Source organism: Octodon degus, unplaced genomic scaffold (genome assembly GCF_000260255.1).
Source record: "Octodon degus isolate 3935 unplaced genomic scaffold, OctDeg1.0 scaffold00029, whole genome shotgun sequence".
Classification (NCBI taxonomy): domain Eukaryota; kingdom Metazoa; phylum Chordata; class Mammalia; order Rodentia; family Octodontidae; genus Octodon; species Octodon degus.
In genome coordinates, this window is record NW_004524605.1 from 8,047,976 (window position 1) to 8,054,951 (window position 6,976).

The following is a 6,976-nucleotide window of genomic DNA, read 5'->3' on the forward strand; positions in this document are numbered from 1 at the left end:
GGAACTGCCAGAGCCAATTCATCCAAGTTGACACAATGTATCAACTACCACAGAGTTTAAGAGTGTCAGCCAGGAAACAGTTTCTGTTCTCAGCTCAGGGTTATCCATGAGAATGTCCTTTGTCAAGGATCTTGAGGAGGTGAATTCACTTCTAGAATGATGTCTCTCATGACTGAAAGTCAGATTGTGGTAGATGGTGGCGGTGAGGAGAGAAGAATACCCTGACCCTGACACCCTCAGCAAGGAGATATGCTTTGTTTGGGCCCACAGATCTCACATTCCTGCTCAAGAGGAATTTGAACAGTGGGGAGCCATCTATGCTTCTGCGCTACTGAACTGTGGATCTTAGGGTGAAGAGGAGGACGTGGAGGGAGCTACTTACAATGGAAGTAGCAAGTAGATTCTGTATTCTCCCCTACGAAAAAATTGTGCTGCATTTAACATGAGGCCTACTGATCATTTAAAGACCAAACTTTTCAACACAACTTTTTAGTGCTACGAGCTAATTCCCTTGTCTAACTGTTCACAGAACTAGAATTTGTCTCTGCTTTCCTCTCAGAAGGACTCCCCAGTCACACGTTGCCCCAAGGGGGCCGGGGCAATTCCAGATGGCTTTGATCCATGCCAGTACTTTTCATTATGTAAACCTTCCTTCTGACAGCTCACGCGGAACATGTCACATCTTGAAAGAAGATTTTCATTAACTGCTTTGCTTCAGCCAAATGGAATCAGTGTATTAGGCAGCCCCCTGCCTGGATGCCAGAGAAAGAGAGAGAGAGAGAGAGAGAGAGAGAGAGAGAGAGAGAGAGAGAGAGAGAAACAGAGAGACAGGCAGACATACAAACATAGACAGAGGTGTTCCTTCTGCCTGCAGACTGGCTTCTACACTGAACTGAAATTTCCTATTTTTCAGAGGTGAACAGAGTTTGTACATCTGGGGTAACAAAGCCTTGAACATTCCTTTAGGGGAAGGTCGCAGAGCCCAAGTAGCACACTCAAGAGCAAAGTCCAGTATTCCTGACCATCAGTGCTGTGCCCTTTCCACTGTATGTCATATCATATACTTCTTTGTAAATTGTGTGTTCTGTGAAGTTGATGACAGATGTACATTTGTTTTGTAAAGAAACATTGCTACTGTCTTAACATCCCTCCTCAATCATTTTCCTAGATGTACTTAGTCAAAGCATTCTATTTATTTTGCCTTTTCAGTACTTCTAAGTACCTTCAGGTTTTTAAATCCACACACCATAAGGGGTACTAGTATCCTTCTCCTTGGCTACCGTGTGATATTGTAAATAAATGACTGCTCAGAGATGACAGAAGAAATTGCTTGATTCTGGATGGGAAAATGAGATTGGCAGAAAAGTTTATTTTAGCAACCAAGAATATGAAGAAGTAGAAGGGATGGGTGAGGGGATGCAAATGACAAAGGCTCTCGGAAGGATTACGTGATAGCCCAAAATTTCAAGAGGTGAGTTTTGAAAAGTATAATGTTAATTATTAACAAGGATAATACAGTAATACTTGCAATAACCTTTAGCTGAGACTAGACTAATTGGAAGTTTACAGTTTAGTCTGAAGCATTTTATAAACTCTTAAAAAGCTAATAAATGTGTTCACGGAAGCACAAAATAGGCGCTATTTATTTTGTTTATTCAACCAATATTTACTGAACAATCTGTTCCAGGTGACAGACACCTGACAATGAAAACATAGTAAGAAAATTCCCTCTTCTTAAAGGGTATATTCTATGTTGGAGAGTGTGATCGTAAACCTAACAAGTTGAAAAATTCTATTGTGGGTTATATAAGAACTATGGGAGAAATAAGAGCGATAATAACATAGATGGCACAATGGAGTCCTCAGGGCTGCCCCCTCTCCTCCCCTAAGCCTGGGTGATTGCCTCTTACGGCTTAATTACAAGAGCCTAAACAAGGGAAACAAAGACTGTAAGACACTGGAGAATTCCAAACAAGCATCGCACACACACACACACTCACCAGCGTGACCTCCTGGAAGCTTTTCTTTCTTAGGAGCTTATTGGAAGCTTATTTGTGGACTGTACCTTGAACAACCACCTCTGGGGGTGGAAGAAGTAAGGGACAACCAAATTGTACTAGGGTAAATCATGAAGTTTTGGGCTGCTTGAGTATGTTGACCTTTATTGATAATGAAATAAGACGCCATGGGAGGCTCCAGCGGAGAAGTAGCATAACCAGTTTTTAAGAAATACTATTCTGCTACTAATTGTTGAGTATAAACTAGGGAGGACCAAGAATGAAGATACTAAACCTGTTGAAAAGATTACTAAACTTATTTGAACATTAATACTGACTCAGATACAAATGGTAGATACACACACAGACACACACACACACGCATGCACGCACACACAGAAACGCACCTGAACAATGGAGATTTTAAAAGATTTGAAGAGGTGCTGACTGAATCATACGACAATGAAGTGTCTTTCTAACCCTGAGGTCCTAGCCTGCTGTGTAAACACTGACAGAGTAATATCCTAGGGGATTAAATGACTCAGTGAACTCCAATATCCAAGCCACGATTAGAATTTTCCTGGAATTCTATAAGAATTTACATGTTTGATTGATTGGTTGGTTGGTTGGTTGGTTGATTGATTGATTGATTGATTGATTCCCAGTTCCTAGTTAAACGTGAATTGCTCCTGGGATTTGAGTTGTACAGATAATCATTACTGACACATCTTTCTGAATGAAGGAACTGAGGAGGTAGAAGGGCAATTTTATGTAAAAGAAGATTGCACTGCATTTGCCCAAAGAAAAACATCTTTCTTTCTGGGGAAACTAAAAGTTGTTTAAATGCAGTTTGTACAATTGATAAATACAGTAGCTAGGTGCTGGTCGAGCTTAGGGTTTTTATGCAGAAGGGTCTCTCTTTTGGTCAGCAGCAACATGGGCAGATGAGGAAGGCTGGTGAGAGGCACAGCTTCGCGTTTTGATTTAAGCTCCTGCATGACTTCTAAGTCTTGAGAAGACTGCACAACTCAGGAAATGTGCATGTTTCTGCTCACACGGCGTGCACATGTGTGTGTACAGTGGTGGGGGTGCGTGCAGATGCTCGTAGGCAGAGCAGTGACTAGGGGCAGAGTAGCACAGGATGCTGTGGCTTGTAGCAAATGCAAAGGTCTCGAGCTGACAGAAAGGAAAGTTGATGCTTCATCGAGCTAAGGTGAGAGCACTATATTGTGATGCAGAATGGAAGGTATAGATTTTGGACAGAAAGACAGAATATGGCCCTTCACAGCATGATAAAAAATATGGTACGTGCTAAAACTTTTAAAAAATGTGTTCTCCCTCAATTCAAATATATTCAACACATCATCCTTACTATTTTCCTTTGTTTATTTTTAAAGAGAATAAAAAATAGTAAAAGAAATTAGAAGTGCTGGTGAGATAGTTTAGTAGACTAAGCATCTGCTTAGGCAAGCACAGGGACTGGGGTTCAGTCCCATGCACCATATGCTGCACTGGCCCTGCCTCTGGGTGCACTGAGCCAGCCAGCGAGACTGGGCATGGTGGTGCACACCTGTAATCTCAATGCTGGGGAGCTAAAACTAGGAGGATCACTATGAGCCTGAGATACATAGTGAGACCTTGTACCAAATACATTTTAAAAATTAGAAATGATACAGAATTTCATTAAAGAAATAGGAATTTAATCATGGTTGTTATATTGCAAAATATTGTCTTCTAATTAGTTTAGATTACCAGCAAAAGACCTAATAAAAAATGGGCCTCTGAGATGAATATACACTTGTCAGATGTAGAAATACAAATGGCAAGTGGCAAATAAATATATAAAAAATGTTCAACATCATTGGTTATTCAAGAAACGCAAATTAAAACAACACTGAGATTCCATCTTATCCCAGAAAGAGTGGCTATCATCAAGAAGTCAGCCAACAAGAAATGCTGGAGGGGCTGTGGGTGAAAGGAACCCTTCTTCACTATTCATGAGAATGTAGACCGGTACAACCACTGTGGAATTTTTGCTGTTTTGTGAAGCAGTTGTGGAAGTCTTCTTTCATGAGTGGCTAGAATTCAACTATCCAACTGCCTCAATGACTTGAACTGATTCAAAATCTTTTCTGATCATTTTGACTTTTAGAGAAGAACCAGAATTCTCATGGTGTCAGATCTTGTAAGAAAAGTGGATAAAGGTACTCTGTGGTGCCTTTATTTAACAGAAATTGCTACACTAGAAGCAATGTGTAACACACAACATTGCGAAAAGGGAGGATGAAACCACTTGCCCATTTGTCAGACTTTTCTAAGGACGCAATGTCTCATGTGTTCTAATAATCCCTTGCAATACTCAGAGTTCATTGTATGGCTTTGGAATACAAACTAAGCTTCCATAATTGCAGCAAGGTCACAAAATTTAGTCAATATCATGTTGGTGTTAGATCTTGATTGAAGAACTTTTCTTTTTCAGGAAGAATTCATAGACCCAAGGTTTAACTTCCCTGATGACATTTCCTATGCTGGAATCTGAAGTGGCATATTTTTGAAACTCCAATGAAATTGACAAAGTTGTATTTTAACACAATGTTTACATTGGATGATTCATGACACATCTCAAAACATACCTCCTCTCAACCATAGTTCAAAACTGATGGCACATAACATATCCTGTTACTAGGGATCACCATGCCACTTCTTGATGCCTGCCACTTAGCAGCAGAATTCACTGTAGTTTTGACCACACTTCATAACTAAGAGGATGAGAAAATCAATTATTTAATAATTCTAAATAGATTTCATAGTCAACTACCAAGCTAACACATTTAAGGCATAGGAGGGACTGGCCACAGTGTAAGAAGTGTGTTTTAGAGCTCTTTTGTTCTCACTATATATGACTAAATTACTTTTCACCACCTCAAGACTTAGTGGCTCTAATCAGCCACACTGACTTTTCCCGAACCTGTAGGTTGATTGGGCTCAGCTGACACACTTCTCATGGCATAGGCTGAGGTCACCAAGCGGCCCTGTTCACCTGGGGTCTAGGTTGAGGCTTGTGGTTCAAGATACTCCAGCTCCTGGGCTTGTTTCTCCTCCTCCCATTGTGTGGCCGTATGTTCTGAGTTCCTTTACAGCACAGAGCTTGGCTTCCTAGAGCTGTCAGACCTGTCACAGGATGGGCCTGGGGTTGACATAGCCTTGCCTCTGGAGCTGTGCTCCGGTCAAACCAAACAGCAAGGCTGACCAACAGGAAATGCTGATTCTTACTGAAGGGGTCAAATGTTGGTAATCACATTTGTAGATGAGCTACCATACCTTTTCCTCAGAATTTAGAAAGTAATGATTCATAATTCAGAATATGAAGCTAAATAAAAGAAAGGAGTAAACAGTTGCTGAGATTGACTAAAGAACGTCAGAGTGAGTTGTACGTGTAGGTGGGTGAGTGGTGCTAAAGGATATGAAGATAAGTAAAAGGCTCAAAATTTCTAAAAGTATTGGAATCTTTTTTTTTGTGTGAGAGTGTGTGTGTGTGTGTGTGTGTGTGTGTGGTACTGGGGATTGAACTCAGGACCTTGCACTTGCCAGGGAGGTGCTTATGCCACCAATCTATCTCTTCAGCTCAAGTATTAGAATCTTGTTGAATATTTAGTGTGAAGGCAAAAACCCCATGGTTCTCAAGAGAAATAATGTCATGGAATCTCATTGTAATTGATGTGCATAAGTTAAGAAAGGTCTAAGTTATCAAGAAAGGGGTTTATCTAATTAAATATAGTCTCTGTTTAAGTAGATGGGAAATTGGTTGATGTATTACAGAAATTTTGCATGAAAAGGACATTTTAATCTTCTTCAAAACTTTGAGATCACACACATTTGTATCAGTCAGTGCTTACACATTTAAGGCAAGGCATATACACATATGAGACTGTGCAAGGTCGGCTTGCAGTGGCTGCCCACAGCATCAGGTGTGGAAGAGGACACGGGGGGCTGTCTGCGTGCTGGAGATCAGAAGGATCCAGCTGAGGGCCTGGGTGCATCTGTATCGGGAGGCTGAGGGTCTGCAATGGAAGCCAGGAGACATGCAACATGAAGGAGAAGACTGGAGCTTCTCCAAAGAAACAGAAGTAAACTTCTTCACTTCCCTTCTTGCCATTCAGGCCACAAAAACCTCTTGACTGCTGTCCCCCACACCCAGGTGAGTCTTCAGTAAGTCCCTTCAGCCACACTCGTACCTGTGCTGACTCAGTTTAGTTGGGTGTCTCTTATTCAAGGTGATAATCGGTTGACTGTAACACTAGTTGTCTGAAATTTACATATGGATAGTAACTTGTTTCCCAACCCTATCACAAAATAAGTCTTCTTGGTAATTTTTCAGTTTATTATTCTTAAGTACAGGCTTGTACACATAGTAGGTGCTGCCAAATGCATGCTGATTAGAATCAGGCTGAGTTGAAAGTGAGGAATGGATGTCATTTTTCTATCCAAAGGAAGATTTTCTTTTCGTGAATGTTAATCTTATGGCTACTAAAAATAAGAACAATAGAATTTCCTTTTCACCAAACTAATGGTACTTTTGTTCATGTTATCCAATGGCATATATACAGGACCCACTACACAGAGCCAAGGAAGTGCATTATGTATGGTTTTGTTGCAGATGATAGGAAAGAAAATTGGGTTAATGAGAGGGCGGGGCAGGGGTTTGAACCAGGGTACAGTGTGCCACATAAAAGGGCTAGCTAATGAATGAGTAACAGAACAGGGAGAGGGTACATACTCTGAAAAATCAAAAGGTAATTGAGCAATTTATTAAGAAATGGAAAGTAAAATTCAAAAGCTTCTGACACAGGTAACAATGAAAGGGAAAGGTCACCTAACAAAATAGGAGCAAATATTTATGTTCCTGACAAAGGGTTAGTATCCAAAACTTGTCAGACACTCAGATAACTGAGAAGCAAAAAGGACAAAAGGTAAATGCA